Source organism: Wolffia australiana, chromosome 5 (assembly GCF_029677425.1).
Source record: "Wolffia australiana isolate 7733 chromosome 5, ASM2967742v1".
In the NCBI taxonomy this organism is placed as follows: Eukaryota; Viridiplantae; Streptophyta; class Magnoliopsida; order Alismatales; family Araceae; genus Wolffia; species Wolffia australiana.
Window position 1 is genome coordinate 21,560,349 of NC_135839.1, and position 22,367 is coordinate 21,582,715.

A 22,367-nucleotide genomic window follows, 5' to 3' on the forward strand; every position below is an offset into this window, starting at 1 on the left:
ATGCTTAACCTCAAAAGTTAAGCATATGATAGAAATTTAAATAAGATGACCAATGTCCAAAATTTACAATAATTTTTCCTCAACTAATGAAAAAGTGCAAATGCAATGATTTCATTCAAGGATGATGAGTCTTACAAAATTATTGGTGAAATGTCCTTAAAATCTTATTTACAAGAAAGGGTAAAATATGATGTTTAAGGCATCTGGTTTATAAAGAATATCTATGATTTTCCATACGAGCATAGAGCGACTACGAGTCGAGTCCATAGGGAGCAAGTATTGAATAAGTAAATTTTAACTTTATTTTTTAATTTTAGTTCCATTTTTACTTTAGGAATTAACTCTAATTTAATGAAAACAAACTAGTGAAGATTAATTTAAAAAATAATTATAGGAATGTCAGAAAATATTAATACCATTTAACCTCATTTATTTCAAATTTATATAATAATTTAAACTAACATTAAATAAACTTATATGATTGAAAATAACAATTAAAATACCTTAGCCGACGCTTTGGGAGCATCAAGTGATGGTTTATGGGAATGGATGTGGGTGAAGTGGCGCAGATGAAAGTGATATGGCCACTGATTGGGACGAAGATGATGGTGGATATGCGTCAATGAGAAACAGAACAAGGACGAGTGATGGAGATGGAGGTGCATAAGTGCCGATGAGATGCAGAGTTGGAGGTAACGTGCATGATGGTGAAAACCTAGGTTATTGGTGATCATACCCTAGGAAAAAGGATGAAGACATGATTTGGAAAAATATGAAGATCACACTAAACTTATCATCATGTGCCCATGGGTCAAGTGGTGTTTTTTTATTTACAAAATCTTGATATGAACATCACTCCTTCAATCCTTTGTTTTTGGCAGGCAAGAACAGACCCAAACGAGATTTTGAGTTAGCCAACCACCAATAATCGTAATAAGAAAAAAAAATCGAAGGCCGCCTTTTTTAAAAGGATGGGGAACTTTATTTATAAATACAGGATGATAGATGGATAGATGAGGAAAAGATGGAACTACCCCCAAAATTTCAGCCACAAACTCATGGATCATCAGATTTTATCATTAGAATTTGGAGCAATCTTAACCATCTAAGTTGTATGGCGGATTGGCAGCGTGACACACAATTCTAGGAGTGAAAAGTCAAATTTTCATTTAAAATATTTAAATAAATTCAAATATATTTTCTGACTTCTAATATCATTTCCTTCATAAATGTAACATCATAAATTTCCATAAAAAACTCAAAAATCCAGAAAACCACAATATCATTCTGACAACTCAATTCCATTAAATGATTAAATGAATAACACAATGACATAGGCAAGATCATTTAAATATGTATTTATCAAATTGATCAAACTTTTACACCATGTGTTATAGTTTTATTTTCAGCTCAAAAATCAAATTATTACACCATGCTTTCTCCTCTAAAATATTCTGTCAATATTGACCAAATCATATATTCGAGCGTCGACCTCATCATTTCAAAGGTTTTTTGAAGTCTGTTTAAACTAAAATTTAAAAGACTATCAGGTAACATGATATTCAATAAGTAAATTTTCATATCAAAGAAATTTTTTTGATCTATTGACCATACAGTAAAAAATCAAGCCATCTTCAAAGGACTAAAGTATTAAAAAATGGATGAATTCATGATCAACCTGGTTTCTCTATTAATTTTTAGTTCCACATTTTTTTTGGTTGAGTGCATTGCATGATACCATGCCGCTGACCAGCGAACCTGCGAAATGAGAAAAGTTTTCTATTTGTAAATCTCCCATAGTATGTACACTATGGTGATGTATACAGAAGGTCTAAGCTTAAATCCTATTGATATCATAAATATTTTATCAAAATACTCTAGCGGTATCAAAGTAGGGGGTTACAAAGTATTTATCGTCAATGCACAGAAAATTTGGCACTGGCACTCAATATGGAAAAAGAACTGTTACATAGATTCGGCATGTGGAAAGTTGGGCCAACAGTGACATTGTGAGCTATGATGACCAATACTCATCACTTGATGATAATGGGATATTCCATGTTGTGTAAACCTCAAAGGTAAGGTGACACCAGGGATAACTGATGGGTACCATATGTGAAGACCGCAAGCGCGCAAAGGGATTTTCTCTCAAAAGTGATCCCATGAGTAATTGTTAGAGTTACTCAAATCAAACATGAGTGTCCATTTAGGATGGTCAAATATGGACCCTAGTTTAGTATCCATATCCTCTACTAAGGATTCTAACGAGAGTCCATTTTTCCCCCATAGGATTCTCATGTTACATGTCATTAACTAAGCTACCATCAACTGGAAATTATTGTTAACAAACCTAGGGTGGCTTTGTAAGAAGGTAGCTGCCAACCAAAAATCATACCATGCTCTAATTGTGCCATGGCTAACTTATGAACTGATCGTCGTGGATAACTCTAGCTAGTGGTGTTTCCAAGTATTTCATTATTTAGGACCGTTAATATCAACTTCACAGTGAGCCCACTTGCCATACTTGGGCAATATAAAGAGTCCCGACATGGAGCTCATGGCCAACAAAGGCCATACTAGCTTCTTTTGAACCATGTATCACGATTGTTGGGGACACTTGATCACTAGACACTCTTTGTTTGTCCATGGACATGCCAGTGGTGGTTTGAGCTCTTTATACCAAGAGACCACATGAAGTTCACAAAAAGCCTCTCCACGAATCAAGGAATTGTGAGGGATGCCAATTTTACCAGTATAATGTGAATTGGGATATTCCTGCGGAGGTGATATACCAATTGGTTTCATATTCCTGAGGATAGAAAATAGACCTTACATCCTTCAAGTTTGTTTCTCATCTTTCCATGTAGGACCTTACACCCATGTCTCATTTTTCCTCTGAAGATTCATGCATCGTGGCCTCCCTACTGATGATTGGGTGAGCCTTATCGGTCACTCCCTCAGTTTGCAATGTCATTATTGCCCTGTCTCTCCTCAGTTAGAGACTATGGATCACATTTTCTTCCATAGTGAGATTGCTATAGAGTGTTGGAGCCAATTTACTCATCCTTCATGCCCGCTCTTACGCATACAAACTCCTCGACCACTATTAAAGTGTTTTGACAAGATATTTATCTCATCAACACACTTTAAACGACACCCTTATCTACACATCATTGTAGCTTACTTACTATGGTAGATATTGAAGGGGAGAAATTCTTCTCATTTTGTAGGGACTCCTATGGGGGCACTAGAGATTATGAGATTCATCAAGCAATGGCTAGGGCGAACACATCACCTTGTACCACCCCTTGCCCATATCTCCGCCCTTACCTGCGACCTTGTTTGCACCTGGGGCATTTCGGTGACTTCGATCCCCATCACCAATCGAATCCAGATTGTCCATTCGTACCCACTGCCAAAAGGCATTCTAAAGTTGAATGTGGATGGTGTATCCAAAGGGAATCCAGGCCCAGCTAGAGGAGGCAGTATTCTTTGAGAATCACACAAGGAGTATTCTTTATGGAGTACAAACTAACACAGCAGGTGAGACAATGGCAATTCATTATGGATTGCTCCTTTGCGAGGAGCAAAACCTCCAAAATATCATCGTAGGATCAGACTCACAATTGTTGGTGACCCAGCAAGTTCATACTCCTAGTGATGTCTTTAGAGCGTATGGAATGACATCATGCGGTGTCGCCCTCGCTTGACCAGCATCCGTCATCAGCTGCGTGAGGGAAACCAAACAGCGGATGCCCTTACAAACTATGTGGTATGCTCTCGTACCTCCTCATACATATACTCCACTTGGTAGCATCTCTCTCAGGCGACTCACTATTGCCATCATGTTGGGAACTTGGGCTTGCCAGCTCTTGGCACGCGGCGTACCCTGTCAAAGCATGGCAGGCCCCTGCGAGTGGGGTATTGCATGGAGAACGAGAGGTAGGAACATTGCTACCTCTCGCTTGACTGTCGTACCCGTCGCTCTCCTCAATGATGACATCTGATGAAGGCGGGTATGTTGGGTTCTATAGGCCTTGAGATGGATGAACAGAACAAAACGATGTGCAGCGGAAGACTCTTTGCGAATCAAACGACATCGACAAAAACCATTAAAACGATGTACCTTGCACGAATCTCATTCGTGATTTCTTAGATCTCGGAGTGAGACGAGTCGAGTTGCTCAAGTGTGCAGCCTCTAGACGTATCCACGCGGTCCTCAGCACATCGGATCTCCTCCTTCTCGTTGACGAGCTCCATTCTTTCTCCGTCGGTGTCGTTACGTCATCCTGATCACATCATGGATGGAGAGGGGTGTGGGGAGAGTGGAGAAGAAGGGGAAAGGCCCCTGAACAATTCTGGCCTGGGTGAATTTCATTCAAGGCCTTCCCCTATTTATACTAAGTGGGTATTTTTCATAAAAACCCCCAAAACTTAAGTATATCTTCCAACGTCCAAAAGACCATTTGCGTGTGACCTTCTAGGCTCATGTATCATTCTAGTTAACGACTCCAGCGGCCCAATAACCTTTATTGGCCTTCCAAATTAATTAACTATATCATCATATAGATTAATTAACGTCAGATCGATTTAACCCAATCAAAAGGTCGAGACTCCGACACGTGGGGTGCCAAGCTACACCTTGTGTCCTAGAAGATACAAAGGAGTGTGTATCGACTTATTTCATGGAACCTGTTCGTCATCGGTTACCGTGTATGTATAATCCCTCATCCACTTGACGCTCCTTGGACCACTTAGGGTATGGTCAACTTTTAAACCCTAATCAATCATCTGAGTTAGTATTGATGCATTCGGAAATCCTCGGAGAACTCTTCTCCGACATTTCACTGCCTTGGCCAAGGACTTCGTTGCATCGTCTTCCTTGAGCTGTCATCTCTTATACCGAGGGTGGATGATCCCATCTTGACCACTCAATCGCCTTCGTGTACTTCTTGATGCACCCGAACTAAGACCGTTTAGAATCCCATGATTAGAGACTCGTTGGCCATAGCCAAAGTACAACCGTCCGTCCACAAGATGTCTTTGGCGTCTCAGGTCTAAGGACCACTTACACAACCGTGACGTGAATCAACCTGATTGACAGTTCGGTATAATACCATTCAGGGATTCGTACGGATCAATTCAGTGAACTCTTTCCACTAAAGAGCACACACTATCTATCCTTAGTGTCGCCACACTAATGGCTACGGGACCAGCCATAGTCATCATATGAGTGAGGCTAGATAGTGATAACACATAATTCAGTTGTAAAATGATATAAATGTGTGTTATCTAGGGGTATTAAGTGATTTAAATGCATATTCTCATATGGAATTATTATTTATCTGCATTAGAACCACTTATTGAGCACTAAATCAAAATGAAGTTAATTTGGTGAGTATATGATTTTTCTGATTTTCTTTGGGTATTCTTCCTGGACATTTTGATATCAGAATATATTTATACATTTGACAAAAGGCTTATTTGAGTCAAAATATTTTAGATGATAGGTTTCAGCAGGAAATTGGAGGAATTTGGAAAAAAAAATTCGGAGAAAGAAGAGCCAAAACGAGCACAGAACACGAGGAGGCAGAGGAGAGAGAAAATAGTAAAGTGGGGAGACAGCCCACTTCGAACCCTCATATCTCGCAACTCCACCGTTGGATCATGCTCAAATTTTGATCGTGGGTTTTTCACTTCATATACTTTCAATCCAACGGTGGAAATTGCTAGAAAATTGCTAGAACTTTTGTAATGAAGGGACGACCAAGGGCAAACGGGAAAGGACTTTACCCTTTCACCCAAGGTACTTAAACCCTTTTTTTTCTTTTCTCTCCCCATTCTGGAGTCTTCCATCCGCAGCTGAGCAGACAGAGGAGGAAGTTCTTGGATCAAACAAGGTTCTGAGTTTATTTCATTGCATTTTCTGGTCTTGATTTCTAGATTGTATTCTTCTAAATCGCCTTGGCTTGGGCGAAATGTTCTGGCCCTTTCTAGGAATCAAATCTGATTTTGATTGAGATGAATATTGAGCCCTGAAAACAAAAATGAACTAAAAATTAGATAGATTTTATTTCCTTCTAGTTTAAAAATTAGACACCTCCTAAAAACTCTTGAGAAAGTTGAATCAGCTCCTATATAGATTATCCTTCCCACTTACATTATCTTAGTCCCTACTCTATTTCTGACTTCTTGATCTTGATTTCAAGATCAAGAAGCCTAAATAGATTTCTCATAAATACAATCCTAATTTCTTTTTACCCATCCTGAGGTTCTTGATCTTCTTGACAAGATCAAGAAATCCTATTATCTCCTATTATCTCCTATATATTCCTCTCCCAACTTCAGCTCAAAATCCACTAATCAGATTGAACATCTCATTACCTACTAAGCCTCTCTTGGACGATCCCTGATATCCACACTATACGTATAAGTATTGGGGTAAATTTATAAATTGAATTGCATAATCTGAATTTCACAATGACAGTAATTAAGGCATCTTAATCACTCAAAATTTAGTTTATCATTTGGCGCCATTGCCGGGAAGGCAAAGGCAAGGGATTCGATTTTATCTGGTTAGTGATAAATTTATAAATATAAGTGCTTGATGTTTTTCTAAATTTCCCTTTTATTTGTTGTGGTATCATTTTTTATCTTAATATTGGATCATTCCATTGATACTTGCATAACATACCTAAGCTTCTTAAGTGTATTCATGGGATTGATGAATTTGAGGTCTCGAAAGCTAAAATCACCTTTAGCGGAGATCCTAAATTTAGAAGGTTTTGAAGAAATTGGTCTTGCTAATCCTAGGCCTGCTTTCCCAAAGGAAGATTCATTCGAAGCACATAGCCCTATGGATCCTCATGGTAACAATGTAGGGCATCCTGGAATTTTTCCTGGAGAGGGAAGAAGAAGGCTGAGGGATTATACAATTCCCTCAGAACCAACTTCTCTGACTACTATCTCAGCCCCTATCCGGGATGATGTTTTGTTTAAAATGGATGCCCAACAATATTCAATTTTGCCTCATTTTATGGGAAAGGTGAACGAGGAGCCATATGATTTTTTGGAGAAATTCTATGAGGCTTGTGAGATATGCAATTTTCCAAGGGTAACTACAGAAGCTGTAAGAATGAAAGTGTTCCCCCTTGCTTTAAAAGATAGGGCAAAAGATTGGTTTACAACTTTAGGAATGAATTTCAGTTCTTGGAGTAAAATTGAGAAGGTGTTTTTTAAAAAATACTATTCTGTTTCTAGAACTAACTCCTTTGGGAGAGAGATAAGAGCCTTTAGGCAAGTAAATGATACATACACCGAGGCGTGGGAGAGATTTATGGGATTGCTTAGAAAATGCCCCCACCATAGCATATCATCTTGGGATTTGGCTCAGATTTTTTATGATGGCCTAAATGAAATAGACAGGAGGAGAATAGACATGCTTAGTGGAGAATCATTTGCAGATATATATGAGGATGAGGCCCTTGCATTCTTGCATAAAAAAGCTGAGAAATTTGCATATCAGCAAGAGGTGGAAGATTATGAGAGAGTAGCACCAAGGAAGGGTGGAATCATAGGCATAAAAGCAGTAGAACCTGAATTTAAATTTGACAGGTTGGAAAGACAAATGGGAGAAATGGGAAAAGCAGTAGAGCAAATGAACCAAAAGTTCAGTAACTTACTGCAATCTCAGCTTCCCAATAACCCCTTTCAACATGAAGGCATGGGACAACATGAGCATGGGGGAAGGGGTGCTAACGTGAACCAAGTAGAAGAGGTTTCCCATTTTGATATGCAGGTAAATGCAATTGGGAAGCCAGGAGGAACTCAAGGGACATGGAATTAGAGAGGGATCCAGGGAAACCAGCATTGGAATCAAGCAAGCAGCTCGATGAATCAGAATTGGCACCAAGGAGGGCACTCAACTTATCAGCAATACCAGCAAAAAAATGAACTGCAACCTCCTCGACAGTATTATCAACCCTACAAGACTAACTCAGATCAAACTCATGAAATGTTAATGCAGGTCATACAGAGTCTGAATGAGGACAAGAGGCAAATGCAGCAATTCATGGAGGAACAAGCATAAATGCACAAGAGGGAGCTGGAGATGATAAAGGAAGGGCAAGGCTCTCAACATCAGCAAACGCCGCAAAGAGGTACAACTCCGGTTGAAAATCAGTTGAGCCAAAAGCCAGGTCCATTTCCAACTCAGGCCCAAATCAATCCTAAGAATTTACTTAATATAGATGTTGACATTGTGGACGTGAATGGCAAGGAATATCACAAGGAGGCATGGTGTGAACACATGCAACCTATGATATCTTCTTGCCATAAAAATTCATTACCAAGTTCTTCTGATGGTCCTGAAATCATGCACACCATTTCCAACCTTAGGAGTGGTAAAATATTACCTGACCCTTATGATAAAAAAATAACTATTCTAGAAGATGATAAAATTCAAGGAGAGGATTCCAATATTCAGGGAAGTGTACCAATAGAAGAAGAAGGACATCTCTTGAATGAACCTGATCCCTTAAAGTATAAACCACCTATCCCATTCCCTAGTGCTCTACAGAATCAGAAGAAGAATAATAATGAAACCCCACTCTTGGAATTTTTGAAAGAGGCAACTGTTGAAATCCCAGTCCTCGAGGCAATACAACACATTCCTGATTATTCCAAATATGTGAAGCACTTATGTACCCCATCTAGGAAGGTGAAAAGGATCTAGTTGTCTGAGAGTATCAGCTCTATTTTGAGTAGCGAGATGCCTAAAAAGAGGAAGGATCTAGGGGCACCTCTAATTAAATGTGAAATCAGGGGCAGGATATTTAGTAGAGCTCCATTGGATTCGGGAGCGAGTGTAAATATAATGCCAAAAGCTCTGTATGATGCTTTTAAATTTGGGGAGTTAACTCCAGTACATATGGAACTTCAATTATCAGATGGAACTATTAAAATGCCTCATGGACAATTAATGGATGTGATTATGAAAGTGGAGAATCACCCATTCCTATTAGACTTCATTGTTGCAGATGTTAAAATTTTAGGCAATATTTATCATGCCCCAATTATCCTAGGGAGACCTTTTCTTGCTACAACTAGGGCAATTGCAGATTGGGGAGAAGGAAAGATCAAGCTCAGGTTAAGAAATGAAGAAGTTGAGCTACCGATTTCAGATCTTATGAAAGCTCCCGTAGGAATCTTAAAGGATATAAATTCTTGTACTTTGGAAGAACAAGAGTGTGCTTCATCTACTTATGACACCTATGACATATTTACTATAGAAGAAAGTACCCCTTGTATAGAGGATAATCACCCATTAGATGACACCTCATTTCGACCTTGCATAGAAAATATAGCATCTAGAGATTTGGAACTTAAACCTTTGCCATCTTCGTTGAAATATATCTATTTGGGATCAAATAATTCTCTGCCAGTGATCATTTCATCATCATTGAATGCACTCCAAGAGAAAGAATTAAATGAAGTTCTAGCTAGACATAGGAAAGCAATGGGGTGGACTATAGACGATATAAGAGGGATTAGCCCTCAAGTTTGCCAGCATCGAGTTTTCACAAACGAAAATTCAACTCCAGAGGTACAACATCAGAGAAGGTTGAATCCACACCTTCATGACGTTGTGTCACAAGAGATTAAAAAATGGCTTAAGGCAGATTTATTTACCCAATTTCAGATAGTCCTTGGGTTAGCCCTATTCATGTGGTTCCAAAGAAGTCTGGCATAACTGTTCAGAAAAATGAAAAGGGGGAGGAGATTCAAACAAGAGTTGCTTCTAGCTGGAGGGTATGTGTAGATTTTAGGAAGTTAAATGAAGCCACTAAAAAAGACCACTATCCTCTACCATTTATAGATCAGATTTTAGAAAAATTATCTGGACAAAAGTTTTATTGCTTTCTAGATGGATATTCTGGCTATAACCAAATAAGTATCCACGAGCATGATCAAGAGAAGACAACTTTCACCTGTCCTCTAGGCACTTTTGCTTTTAAGCGAATGCCTTTTGGATTGTGCAATGCACCAGCCACCTTCCAAAGGTGCATGAGTGCAATGTTTTCTGATCTTATAGGTGATTGTCTTGAGGTTTTCATGGATGATTTTTCTGTGTTTGGAAACACACTTGAGTCATGTCTCTCTAATTTGGAAAAAGTTTTGCAGATATGCGAGGCAAACAAATTGGTACTGAGTTGGGAGAAAAGCCACTTCATGGTGGAGGAGGGGATCGTGTTGGGTCACAAGGTCAGCAAGGACGGGCTGGAGGTGGACCAAGCCAAAATAGAGGTTATCAAGGGGCTTCCACTACCCAGCAAAATCAAGGCACTTAGGGCCTTCCTCAGGCACGCCGGCTTCTATCGACGCTTCATCAAGGACTTTGCCAAGATTGCAAAGCCTCTTACCACTCTTTTATCTAAAGACGTCGAGTTTGTTTTAGATGATCCTGCCAGAACTGCTTTCTTGCTAATCAAGGAGGCCCTCATTAAGGCTCCCATTTTGCAGGCTCCTGATTGGAGTCAGCCTTTTGAGATTTTTTGTGATGCCTCAGATTATGCAGTTGGAGCCGTCTTGGGGCAAAGAAGGGACAAGAAGCCGGTCGCACTCTATTATGCAAGCAAGACCTTAGACGATGCACAGGTGAACTATTCTACAACTGAGAAGGAATTGCTTGCGATTATCTTTGGTTTGAATAAGTTTAGGTGTTACTTAATAGGTAGTTTAGTTACTATTTTTTCTGATCACGCTGCCCTTAAATTTTTGTTGAGTAAAAAGGAAACAAAACCCAGATTAATGAGGTGGATCCTGCTTATGCAGGAATTTGATGTAGAAATAAAGGATAGGAGAGGTGTTGATAATGGTGCTTCTGATCACTTATCTCGCCTATCCATTCCTTCACCTAATGCTATTATTGAGGAATTTCCTGATGAGCATATCCTGGCAGTAGAGGGCCAAAAATTACTGTGGTATGCGCACATAGTGAACTATTTGGTGACTGGTCAAATTCCTGATGACTGGACTTACGAGGATAGAAAGAAATTTTATAAAGACATCCGGTATTATTACTGGAACGAGCCTGAACTATTTAGGTTAGGTATTGACCAAATCTATAGAAGATGCATACCAGAAGAAGAACAGTGGAGTGTTTTAGAAGCATGCCATTCATCACTTTGTGATGGACATTATTCTTCCAAAATAACTGCATTTAAAGGTTTACAATGCGGATTTTATTGGCCACAACTGCATAGAGATGCTTATGAATATTGTAGAAGATGTTTAAGATGCCAAGCTGTAGTCAATATTAAGAGAAAAGATCATATGTTGCTAAAGCCCATTATAGAGGTGGAAATTTTCGATCTATGGGGAATTGACTTCTTAGGACCTTTCCCTGCTTCATATGGTTATGAGTACATATTAGTTGGGGTGGACTACGTCTCTAGGTGGGTAGAGGCCATCCCTACTAGATCAAATGACCACAAAATAGTTTTAAAATTCGTCCAAGAACATTTTTCTCAAGGTTTGGATGTCCGCAAGCCATCATAAGTGCTGGAGGAACCCATTTTAACAATCAGCACTTCAAAAGATTATTAAAGAGGTATGGAGTCCAACATAGGCTCACTACCCCAAATCACCCTCAATCCAATGGGCAAGTGGAGGTATCCAATAGAGAGATTAAGAAAATCTTAATGAAGATTGTTAAACCTGATGGGAAAGACTGGGCCACAAAGCTTACAGACGCCCTTTGGGCATACAGAACCGCCTATAAGACCCATTTGGGAATGTCACCTTATAGACTGGTCTACGGTAAGGCCTGCCACCTACCCCTAGAACTTGAACATAGAGCTCTCTGGGCTATCAGAAAACTTAATCTCTCTCTGGAAGAGGCAGGAACAGAGAGGCTCCTCGAACTGCATGAATTGGAAGAGATTAGAAATGAAGCCTATGAGAACTCCAGAATATACAAAGCCAAAATGAAGGCATTTCATGATCAATATATTTGTAGAAGAACTTTTTACCCCTCCCAAAAAGTTTGGTTGTACAACTCAAGGCTAAAACTGTTTCCTGGAAAACTTAGATCTAGATGGGACGGTCCATTCACTGTAATTAAATGATTTGATAATGGCACATTATTATTACAAAATATCGAGACAGGTGCCGAATTTAAAGTGAATGGATAGAGAGTGAAGCCATATCTAGAACATGAGAAACCACCTCTGAATGAGGAGCTAGATCTGGAGGAACCTGATCCATCTCATTCATAAGGCATTTAGGCAGTAGGATCTATTTTTCTGATTTTAGTTTTTGTTTCTTTTCTTGTGGGGGTTTGCTTTGTTTTTTGTGAAATGCAGGTTAAGATCCAAGAACAAACCAAAATTTGGTAACATGAAATGAAGGTACTTCGGAGTTTTGATGGTCGCCTAGGTGACTGAAAATCATGCCTCACCCTCGTCGTCAATCCAACAAGCAGTACACAATTATCATTCAAAATATGTGCCTCCAAAATTATCGACCTCCCACTGTTTGGCATTCTCTCCCTTAACTTTGATATTATCTTTCCACATTAAGCATTGTGGACCATGCATGTGATAGTAGGGGGGGATCATTTCATGATAACATATTGATTAATTTTGTGGAAAATTTATTGCACTAATGAATACTCTTCAGCATATTATTCTGAATTCTAGCCTTCATGCATCATTACTTACGTGGTTCATCCATATCATTCATTTAATCACACAACTTATCATACCTTGGGATACCTTTCACTATTTCCCTTTGCCATTATTCAGGATGTGAAGGGTTTATGTGAGTTTGGACCATATAATTCTCCAAAAGCCCACAGGTAGCCTTTAGGAGTGAATATCCAAAACCCTCTTAGAGCCATAACCCTAAACTTTTCTTCATGTCAGATGGGAGATGGGTACTTCTTTCTCAATTCCCCAGCCACTCTCTCTCACCCTTAGGACTCTCTAAAGTAACCCTGAGGTATATAGCTGTAAGCCCTGGTGAGTTGCAAAAGGGAGCTTACTCTCTTGGTCGGCCAATCTTATATTGGATAGAAAGAGCCATCTCTCCAAGTCCATGTACCTTATGCTATCACATGATCTTTAATTACTTAACTAACCATTATTACCCACACCGTATAACCACCCATCCATATCCTACACCATTTCACTTCTACATCGCTTACCTATAGGTACCTTTATCCTAAGTTACAGAGGATATTCATCTCCCAAGTCCGTCTATCTCTCTAATTTCAAAAAAAAATGGTATCACAATGATACTCTCTTCTTCTCTTCTTTTAACCCTATTTCCAACCTTCAATCTACGTCTTCTCAACATTATTCTCTGTCTGATCCTCCTAATCGACCATTATTTTCTCTCAAAGAGAAGCATTGGAACTCAATATGTTAGTGTATATGGTTGAAGGCACATCTTTCTCTGCATTAGAGAAGGCGACTCTAGGTCATTAAGCATTGACGATCATGTCCACTACTCTCTGTCTTAGTCCATACCCTCTCTTTCCTCATGTATATAACCCCTCTTGAAAAAAAAAGAAAAGAAAAGAAAAAAAGTAAATCACAAAAAAAAAGGAAAAAGTATGTATTATAAAAAAAATGAAAATCTGGAGTTATGATCCTTCTATCTCATCTTCTTCGTTTCCCTTCTCATTTCTCTTGGCGCACAACCTTTTAGATTCAAAGCATACATCATTGAGTCGTGGGAAAAACTCTCTCTCACACATTGGACGATAAGTTGGGAGGATCATCTTTTCCCTTTCTACCTTCCCCATTTCTTCTAAAATCTTGGGAGTTGTCTGTCCAAAGTAGCTTTACCACCATATCAATCAGCCACATCCTCTTGTCTTTCTCACTACCACCATTTCTGCACTATACCCATAGCCATTGCACCCATCTAATCTCTATTGCTTCACCATGCACGGGTACTCTACAGGAGGAGGAGAATGGCACCCTACTATTTCAGATAAAAGGAAGCTTATTGAGAGAGATTAAGCATGAACAATGATCAAGGTATGAGTATCTCAAGGCCAAACAGAGGTACTGAAGGATGGTGATTGGGGTTGGAGAGGAGAGAGGAAGTACATTGTCATGGTGGGGTTGGAAGACTTATTGAGGAGTGACTAATCTAATGGTTAAGGGGGCTATCATTAAAGGTTGGTATGTGAGACCGAGGATGAGTTTCGTGGCCTTAGAACTCTAAGTCCCATCTCCCGAAGATGCATGGTGTAAAAATGAAAGGCTATCAAAAGCTATGGTAAGGACTTCATGTATGCCATTGCTAGGGACTAGCAATGATTCAAGCATGGGGGTATGATAACACACAAATTCAGTTGTAAAATGATATAAATGTGTGTTATCTAGGGGTATTAAGTGATTTAAATGCATATTCTCATATGGAATTATTATTTATCTGCATTAGAACCACTTATTGAGCACTAAATCAAAATGAAGTTAATTTGGTGAGTATATGATTTTTCTGATTTTCTTTGGGTATTCTTCCTGGACATTTTGATATCAGAATATATTTATACATTTGACAAAAGGCTTATTTGAGTCAAAATATTTTAGATGATAGGTTTCAGCAGGAAATTGGAGGAATTTGGAAAAAAAAATTCGGAGAAAGAAGAGCCAAAACGAGCACAGAACACGAGGAGGCAGAGGAGAGAGAAAATAGTAAAGTGGGGAGACAGCCCACTTCGAACCCTCATATCTCGCAACTCCACCGTTGGATCATGCTCAAATTTTGATCGTGGGTTTTTCACTTCATATACTTTCAATCCAACGGTGGAAATTGCTAGAAAATTGCTAGAACTTTTGTAATGAAGGGACGACCAAGGGCAAACGGGAAAGGACTTTACCCTTTCACCCAAGGTACTTAAACCCTTTTTTTTCTTTTCTCTCCCCATTCTGGAGTCTTCCATCCGCAGCTGAGCAGACAGAGGAGGAAGTTCTTGGATCAAACAAGGTTCTGAGTTTATTTCATTGCATTTTCTGGTCTTGATTTCTAGATTGTATTCTTCTAAATCGCCTTGGCTTGGGCGAAATGTTCTGGCCCTTTCTAGGAATCAAATCTGATTTTGATTGAGATGAATATTGAGCCCTGAAAACAAAAATGAACTAAAAATTAGATAGATTTTATTTCCTTCTAGTTTAAAAATTAGACACCTCCTAAAAACTCTTGAGAAAGTTGAATCAGCTCCTATATAGATTATCCTTCCCACTTACATTATCTTAGTCCCTACTCTATTTCTGACTTCTTGATCTTGATTTCAAGATCAAGAAGCCTAAATAGATTTCTCATAAATACAATCCTAATTTCTTTTTACCCATCCTGAGGTTCTTGATCTTCTTGACAAGATCAAGAAATCCTATTATCTCCTATTATCTCCTATATATTCCTCTCCCAACTTCAGCTCAAAATCCACTAATCAGATTGAACATCTCATTACCTACTAAGCCTCTCTTGGACGATCCCTGATATCCACACTATACGTATAAGTATTGGGGTAAATTTATAAATTGAATTGCATAATCTGAATTTCACAATGACAGTAATTAAGGCATCTTAATCACTCAAAATTTAGTTTATCAAATACCATTCAGGGATTCGTGCGGATCAATTCAGTGAACTCTTTCCGCTAAAGAGCACCCACTATCTATCCTTAGTGTCGCCACACTAATGCTACGGGACCGGCCATACTCATCATATGAGTGAGGCTAGATAGTGTTATTGTATCTGAATACTTTGATGTCCTTCTCGCGTATTCTTCGAATAGGAATGTTTAGAACACATGCTTAAAGACTAGTGATCTCTGTATTACGATCTCATCATAATTCACTAAGTCTGATCATGTATTCATGGACTTCATTATATGCATCACACGTGTACTATAATGAATATGTTCTATTAATGAATATGGAACGAGATGTGGAATGTGTGATTGGCTTGCCGACCACATATATTTCCATCAGGGTCGACTGCTCCTACTCCATGAATCATCATCTCTATGGAGCATAGGCATGCTGCACGCACTGAGCGGTCTTCTCTGGGTGTTGAGTGTGTTACACCGTTGTATTGTTTCTTTTACTATACCATGGGCATGGGCGAGCAAGGTACATGTGTAATTGGGACATTTACGCTCGCTCCACGCCTATAAACACTTATGAACGCTACACTTAATATATAAAAACCCCCTTGGGTGGCATCCCGGGGGCGGGTGGATCAGTCTATGGGCACAACCCTTGGGTCGGCCGTACTTGGCGCATGTCTTTTGCCCAAAAGAAGTAGTGGAGGGAGTGTGTTGAGAAGATGAGAAGAAAGTGGGCACCTCCTCATCTGACTAGTATGGGCATCTAAAATGCACACCTCCCTCTCTATTTACACTTATTATAGGAAACTTTCAGTAAAATCCATAAAATTATACTATAGGCACTAACATCTAGGAATATTATCTATGTGGCCCTCTAGGCCCAACATGTGAAACTGAGCCACTCACGACTCAGATCACTTCAAACTCGATCTTTGATGAGAACTTTCACCTTGCAAAATCAGGTGTTGCTCCATATGATTCTCTTGTCAACAAATATGATGCAATATGCATGGGATTTGAATAGCATGAATCCCAAATCATGCAAAATATGGAGACACATGAAATTATCAGATTTACCTGGACTCATGAAGATGTAGATTTGGTGCCTTTAGATGGAGCCCTTCATTTAAAGGTGTTCACCATAGGGAGAGATGCAACTACTACCCGGAGTAAGATAATAGTGCATAAGTTTTCCACTAGAGGGAGTGCAGCATCACCTAAAGGTGGGTTAGAATTTACTTCGTATAGGTCTTTGGTGGTATCATCCATGTAGTAGTAGATAAACAAGTTCTTTTAATACTAATCACTTTGGTGGAAGCCTTTCCCTTGATGTGAAGGATGGCGTATGTATTTGGTAGGCCCTAGGTGGTGAGTTGTGACATAGTCCAATCAAAGAGTGTATTGGGAGAAGTAAGCCTAGGGAACGTGCATTATAGCCCACTAAAGATGATAAGTTGAAATACAATTTCTAAGCATGAAGGAGGTGAAAACATGCATTTTTAGTAGCCTAATATGACCATATTTACATGTTCATTTGCACTAAAATAATTATATATGAATGTTATCAAGCTTTAAAGTGATTAAATTCAATTTTTAGAATTATATTTTCTGCATTATTATGTATTTTTTAAGATATTTCTAACAGCACATTCTGAAAGATTATAATTTTCTAAGTCAGAATATAATTTTTCTAGAATTTTTGATTTATTCATCCAGATCTAGGCCTCCAGAACCCAACAGGTATTGTTAAAGCTGTAGTAATATTCACATAGGATGATTAGCGGAGTAAGGGGATAGTAATGTTGGCTTAAATGGGAAAGATAGAGGTAGGTGACAAGATCATGATGGTGTAAGAGGGGGCGTGAAATGGGTGGGATTGGATGATGCTGGATGATTACGGAGTGGGTGGAGGATGGTAAATGATGAAGGTGATGGGCGAAGGTGGTGGAAGAAAAAGATGATTAAACTAACTAGTTGTGTTGGAGTTGATTCAATGTAAAAAGAAAGCATAACCTTACATCCCTATATTTCTTTGGGATCATAGCGTCTTCCTACTAAAGATCAACCTTCCCACTTCTCTGATGAACATCTCCAAGCACTAGAGACACCAAGGAGCACTTGATGGGCCTTCTGAAACTTCACTCTCTTTCAATTAGCCTCTCTAGGTGGAAGTGAGCTTAAAGATGTTTTTTACCAAGATGGGGGCTCAATTTATAGATCCAACCATATGATGGATAAAGGACAAAGAATGAAGCGTCCCTTTAAATTTTAGCTCGATCCGAGTTTTGGATCGTCAGATATCAAGCTTGGAAGTTGGATGACTTTTTGTATTCAATTTAATTCAAATATTTCTCTCTCCTCATACTCGTCAACGCCGTTTGGCTAATCGAATGACATTATTAAAATCATAAAATGATGTACCTTTGCACGGATCGCATCCGTGATTTCTTGGATCCCAGAGTGAAACGATTCGAGCTGCTCAAGTGTGCAGCCTCTAGACGTATCCACGTGATCCTCGACACATCAAATATCCTCCTTCTCGTTGACGAGCCCCGTTCAATCTCCGTCGTCGTCATTACGTCGTCCGGATCGCATGGGGGATGGAGAAGGGTGTAGAAAGAAGGGAGAAGAAGGGGAAAGGCTCCTGAATAATTCTGGTATGGGTGAATTTTGTTCAGGGCCTTCCCCTATTTATACTAAGGGGGTATTTTCTATAAAAACCCCCAAAACTTAAGTATATCTTCCGAAGTCTAAAAGACCATTTGCGTGTGACCCTCTAGGCCCACGTATCAGTCTATTTAATGACTACAGTGGCCCAATAACCTTATTAGACTTCCAAATTAATTAACTATATCATCATATAGATTAATAAATGTCGGATCGATTTAACCTAATCGATAGGTGGAGTCTCCAACACGTGGGGTGCCAAGCTACACCTCCTGTTCTAGAAGATACAAAGGAGTGTGTATCGACTTATTTCATGGAAACTGTTCGTCATCAGTTACCGTGTATGTATAATCCCCCATCCACTTGATGCTCCTTGGACGACTTAGGGTATAGTCAACTGTCAAACCCTAATCGATAACCTGAGTTAGTAATGATGTATTCGAAAATCATAGAACTCTTCTCTTGATATTTCATTGCCTTAGCCGAGGACTTCATCGTATTGTCTTACTTGAGCTGTCACCTCTCATACCGAGGGTGGACGATCCCATGATTAGAGACTCGTTGGCCATAGTCAAAGTACAACTTTCCATCCACAAGACGTCTTTGGTGTCTCAGGTCTAAGGACCACTTACACAACTGTAACGTGAATTGACCTGATTGACAGTTCGGTATAATACCATTCAGGGATTCGTACGAATCAATTCAATGGACTCTTTACACTAAAGAACACCCACTATCTATGCTTAGTGTCTCCACACTAATGGCTACCAAACCAGTCATACTCATCATATGAATCAGGCTAGATAATGTTATTCTATCCAGTTACTTTGATGTCCTTCTCGTGTATCCTTTGAATAGGAATGTTTATAAAACATGCTTAAAGACTAGTGATCTCTGTATTACGATCTCATCATAATTCATTAAGTCTGATCATGTATTCATGGACTTCATTATAAGCACCACACATGCACTATAATGAATATGTTGTATTAATGAATGCAAAACGAGATGTGTAATGTGTGATTAGCTTGCCAGCCACATATATTTCCATCAATCTCCCACCTTGGACAAAAGCCAATCATTCTTAGTGAACTCTTTGTATACGAGTGATACTCAAAATATATTGAGCTAATGACTCCGTTTATGGATCTGCTATAATGTCAGTCAATGGAACACTTCCATTTTGTAATCTCCTACTAAAGGTTATCTTCCTAATCAAGTGAAGTGTCTTAAGAACTTCTCTAACTTCTTAAGACCTAGACTATTTTCACTTGTGCATAGCACCATTGGTGTCAAACAACCATGGAATAGGGTTTATGATCAAATATAAATCCAAGCTAAGTGATGAACATTTCAATCACTCTTTCTTCTTTGGAGACTTCAACTATAGTGACGTACTCCTTTTCTCGTCATCAAGTTTCAAGTTGACCTAGTTGGAATCTTTCCAATAGGTCATATTTCCATATTGTATAAAAAAACTTCAAATGTAGACTTTCTATCATTTGAACATTATTGAAAACTCAAATTTATGTAGCCCTTGAGTTTGAACCCATCTTCTCCATGAACTCAAATATTTCCTTTTATCTTCTCAAGATATCCAGAACACATCTCATATTATTTTAGTGCTCATAACTAGCGCTTAGGCCACTTTAGGCCTTGCATATAGAATGATGTGCGTGATTAATCTTATTATCATAGCACAATGAACCTCTTTCAGAGTTTCCCATCTCAAAACTCCTTTTGGTGATGATATCTATGTTTATGGATTTGGAGAGTAGTGATAACCTTATTGACTTATCTCTATAGATCAGTATTTTCAATACGTAGGTTACTTCTCCAAAATCACTTCATGGAGAAGATATTTGGCAGTCATTCTTTTATCGAGTATAACATTCCTACATCATTCTCAATAATTAGAATGTACTCTACATAATGAATATGATAATTATGATTGTATTTGTGCTCTCACTGGTCGTCATGCATACTTGCATGGCTTGTTCTTCATTCTCAATGAAGACATGAGATTTGATCACTCTAACAAAACTCATATTCTAACTTCAGAATTCTTGCTTCAATCCATAATTGGATTCTGGCAGCTTGCACACTTGGGTGTATAATTTTAGGTTGTATCAAATACACCTTCATCCATTTCTTCATTCCATAATGATAGTGTGCTTCTTCACGAACGATTCTGGTGGACTGTATCATGGCAACTAGTGCAAACCCTTGCTTCATGAACTTTTCCTTTGAACAATTTCAATTTTCCATCAGCACCTAATCTTTATCAAAATATTACTTACTATAGAGAACACCATCTCTTAGATAGAGTGTTTTGTCATTAACTGGAAATCACGTTGTCCAACATTATGATCGAGTTATCTAGTCTCTTCTACCAAACATATGAACTTCTTCTGTATACTTCTGAACAAGTTTAGGACTAACTTCTCATCCAATGACATTATGATATTTATGGATTTGGAATTCCTTGAGAGACTACTTTTGCTCCCATTATCTTCTCATAGAAGATATGTGTTCCAACAAGACAATCCTTTGCCAACAAAACACTTTTGTTCCTCAGGATGGTAAAAGTAGTATCCAAAATTTTCAATTTGGATATCCATAAAATCCATATCTCGTAGTCCTCAACTCCATCTTATCTGAGTCAAGCCTCATCTTATGGGCTAGACTTTCCATTCATAAAGTTGGACTTCACTCTCTTTACACAACTCTTATGGAATAGAATTAACAGCGTAAATGGTTAACAAGTTCCGCATTCATGCAATTTCAATGAGTGCATGTACACATGGGTTCACTAGAAGTCTTAAGTTGCTCGTTATGGACTCCACTATGTCCAACACAGTGGGTACCCCATGTTATTTATAGTGTTCAAGAAAAACTGGATAAAGGTCGTTGTCCTCACAAATAATTAATTCAAGTTCCCTAATTATGAGTATATCCACCAATGTCTAAAATCCTTATGTGTGTGACCCTTTAGGCCCATATATAAATCTACTTAAACAACTTCAATGACCTGGCCAATAACCATTATTAGACCCGACATGATTAATAAACCATATCGCATAAGGACTAATAAAGCAAAGATTGATTTAACCCAATCAATTGGTTAAGCTTCTAGCTCGTGGGTTGTCAAGAAATACATCATGCCCTAGAAGATACAAATGAGTACGTCAACTCTCTCATGGAACCTTTGATGTCATTAGTTAGCGTACATGTATAATCCCTCAACCGCATGAGACTCTCAAAAGACCTAGGGTATGGTGAATCATCAAACCCTAATCAAACATTCTATATAGTATTCATGCTTGGTGAAATCATCAGAGTTCATCATATTTAATATTTCCACTACCATGGCCAAGGATTTAACTATATTATCTCCCGTGAGTCAATCTCCTCTAATACTGAGGCCATATGATCATGTATTGACCACACAATCACCTTCATTGATTGGTTGCTGCATCCTAACTAGGTTGGTTTGGAATCCCATTTTTAGACACTCATAGATCATAGTCAAAACACAGCCATCCATCTACAAAGTTATCATTGGTGTCTCAAGTCTAAGGACCACATACACAACCATGACAGGAATCAACATCATTGTGGTAGGTATAATACAGTTCAAAACTCATACAATTCATTTTGTGAATCATTTCCCCAAAGATGACACACTATTTGTCCTTAAGGTTTCAACACTAATGGCTACAGGATGGCCCAAACTCATTATATGTGTAGGACTAGACAATGTTATTTTGTTCAAATACTTTGATGTCCTTCTTGAGTATTTTTCAAATTATAAGTCTACATGTTTAAAGCCTAGTGATAAGTATATTATGGTATCATCATAATTTATTTAGTCATTGCATGCGGTCATGTAGTTCAATTATAAGCATCGTGTGTGCATTATAATGAATATATATTTTATTAATGAATATAGAATGAGACGTGTAATGTGTGATAGACTTGCAAGCCACTCATATTTCCAAAAATGTCAACGTGATTCTCTTTTTGTTAATCAATTGTGGTGGTACATGTGAGCCCCACTTGTATTGACACA